This window comes from Charadrius vociferus, unplaced genomic scaffold (genome assembly GCF_000708025.1).
Source record: "Charadrius vociferus isolate BGI_N301 unplaced genomic scaffold, ASM70802v2 scaffold422, whole genome shotgun sequence".
NCBI classification, from domain to species: Eukaryota; Metazoa; Chordata; class Aves; order Charadriiformes; family Charadriidae; genus Charadrius; species Charadrius vociferus.
Window position 1 is genome coordinate 491,960 of NW_009647080.1, and position 3,467 is coordinate 495,426.

The window sequence follows — 3,467 nt, forward strand, 5'->3', positions numbered from 1 at the left end:
TTTTGAGGGGCCCAGCAGAGCTGCAGTCACAACGTTTACTTTCCTGTCATGCTAGGATCTTGATGCTCACCACACCAAGAATTAAAAGCAACTGAGAGTTTCCAGATTGCAGCTAATGAGAGGCACGTAGATTACTCACAAACTGGAGTTAGGAAAGTTTAAGGACAAAGTTCTCTTCTCTGCCCCTTCATGGCAGATGTTGGGTCAGGGTCTACATTTTCTGTTTAAACAGTGGCAATCCAGCAATACTGAGAAACCAAAACACTGGAACTGTGACCTGCTGGGCGGCACAAAGCTTTGTGCAACCAAGATGATTGAGGGATTGGAGCATCTCCCTTACGAGGAAAGGCTGAGAGAGCTGGGACTCTTTAGCCTGGAGAAAAGAAGGCTGAGGGGAGACCTTATTACTACTTACAAATATCTAAAGGGTGGGTTGAAGGAGGATGGAGCCACACTCTTCTCGGTGGTTCCCAGTGACAGGACGAGGGGCAATGGGTGCAAGTTGGAACATAGGAAGCTCCGTTCCAACACACGAAAAAACTTCTTTACAGTTCGGGTGACAGAGCACTGGCAGAGGCTGCCCAGGGAGGTTGTGGAGTCCCCTTCTCTGGAGATTTTCAAAACCCGCCTGGATGCAGTCCTGAGTAATGTGCTCTAGGCAATCCTGCTTTAGCAGGGGAGTTGGACTAGATGATCTCTAGAGGTCCCTTCCAACTCTGAAAATTCTGTGATTCTGTGATTCCATGCTACAGACTGTCTCCCACTGCCAGCTCAATAATTAACACCCAATAAATTATACACAAATGGCCACTCCTCTGAAACTCCTGGACTTCGGAGTGAGCCGCTTGAGATGTGTCAGCCCTGCTTGTCAAAGTAATGATTAAGCATACTTATGTAGAAATTGAAAAGTCGCCCAAAATACAGACCCAAAATGGAGGTATCCAAAATCAGAAGCGCCTTTAGCAACTGTTGGCCTGGGAGTTTAGGAATTGCCTTTCAGCAAACAGGAGCAAGAACATATTCCACGTCTACATATGCAACTGTAAGAATTGGAATAAGGCTGTACTGAAGCTCCACCTAGTCCAGCATCTTGTCTCCAACAGCAGGCAGTGAGCTATCAGGTAGCCAAGCAGGCCGAGGTGCTGCATTCAAATTGCAGGGTCTGCTGGAGGTGCACATTGAAATCTCATTTTTAACAGGTCCCTGGTTCCTCTTTTATCATCAGCGTGCTAGATGGTGCTGGCATCACCAGGACTAGGGACATCTTGGACGACAGTTTGCAGATTTTGATGGACTCTCCATGTGGGGCTGTCCATGCTGCCTTCTCTAGAAGGTAAGGAACAGATTCTTGCCTGCTGTCTCTACTGAATTCTGCAACAGTAGTCCCCACATAGTCCCAGCTTTGCAGAGCTCCTTCTTGGATGGTGCATCTCCTTACCACACCTAGCCGGTTTGCCCCCAAATCATGCTGTAGCAATACTTACTCCTCCTGGTGCTCCTCTTGCTTTTCTCTTGCCTGTACATCCTCGCTAGACACTCATGCTATGGGACTTCTTACACTGGAAGAGAATGAAGGATCCCAGTAGGTCACCTCATGCTCCTAGCTGATCCCATGGCCCACCAGGAATGTAAGCCAGGAAATCCTCCTGGGGTCAGCCTGTGCTAACAGCAGGTCTCACAGGGTGCCCTGACCATTGTGCGCCATCTGGGGACCCAACCATGCACACAAACCCACTGTGCCAGGCTGCAGCCCCTCTCCTTGTGCCTCCAAGACCTCTTGTTGTGGGGTGGTTTTTTCTATACCTTCCCCATCTGAAGTCCCACTGAGTCATGGGACTTCCTGATCAACTTCCCCCACCATCCCCAGCAGCAGAAAGAGGAACCTCCTGGTGACATGGTCCGGGTGACTGCAGGGCCTATATCCATTCCCTTTTCCTCTCAGGTCTCCCAGCACAGCACCACTGGACACTAGCTCTTCAGATGCCTTCACAGTGGCGTGCCCTGCATCCCCCTCTGGTTCCCTATCTGTACATTTCTGACCGTTTGACCTTGACCTTCCTCTCTTCTCTCCTTTGTTGTCCCCCGTGATCATTTGGCTTTCCACAGGTCTTTCAAAGAGCATAAGATCCGTGTAGACATATACTGACACTTCAACAGAATACTTGTCTAGCCTGAAAAGAGTTAAGGCAACTCGCCTCTACTATGTGTAATAACTTTGTGCTTTCACCAGATTGTCTTCTCACCATAGGCCCCCTTTTCCAGTTAATTTATAAATAGGTTCAACAGCAGGACCCCAGGAACAAAACCCCCTCAAACATCACTGGAGACCTCGCTCAAATGTGAACGCTGGCCATTTATCCTCCTTTTTTAATAGGTTATTCACATGAAGACTTTTTCTCTTGTCCCATGGTGCCTTAATTTCTTTCAGAGCCGTTGCTGATGGACCTTTATGTCTCTGGAAATTGTTGCTGGGATCCTATATGGCTGACCTTGTTGTGGTTTTCATTTAACTTGCCAGAGTTTATGATCCTTTCTATTTTCCACTCTTGGACACAACTTCTATTTTCTGAAGAAAGTCTTCTGCTTCTAATAAATTCCTTTACCCTGCTGTTAGCCATGTCAGCTTTCCTTTTGGTCTTTCCAAAGTCTTTGTCCATACACAGGGGCTTAGAGCAAATGTACTCCTACACATTATGTTTAAATAGTCACCATGCAAACATTTTAGCCTTCAGGCATCCATTTTAGTCTCTTTTTAACAAGGTTCCTTGTTCCTTTGTAATTCCATTGTAGCTGGGGGTTTTTGGCTTTTGTTCCCTAGGCAAGAACGTTGAGCAAGGGTATTCTGAATCAGGTTCTGTGTGTTGCCTAGGGCTAATATAAAAGCTTCTTCTTCTTTTGCAAGCTTATTCATGCAGCCACACTATTTTCTTTTTCTGCAGCATCAATCCCTGATGTAACATTTGCCCAATATGAAGGTGGGAAATTGATATCTCCTGTTACTCTTGCATTTCTTGCCCCCTCAGCAACTCTGATCTCCCTCAGCATGTAATAGATACAGACATTTGATCTAACCCTGATAAGGCACATTACTGACTTAGGCCAGGAATGTCAGACTATATAGGTTCTGTGCTGTTTTTAAATACAATTAGCTTGATACTTTGATTTGGCACAAAGCTTTCCCTCATGCGTTACCACTTCTCTCCTGCTCTTGCCTCCTCAGTCTCTTTTTTATACTTTGTACTCTGATCAGGCATCTGATCAATCACCTCCTTCTTCCCATCAAGTTTCTGATACATGTTTTACAAGACTATCCAAGTCAGGCATTTTTGCTTCCCCATCTTGCTTGTTAGACTTCTAACTTTCATAAAGAAACACTTTTTTTTTCTTCTCTATACTATGGGATTCTTTTTGTTCGATTATTCTTCCTTCTTACTATTTAAGTTTCACCAAATTATTGTGTTTCACTG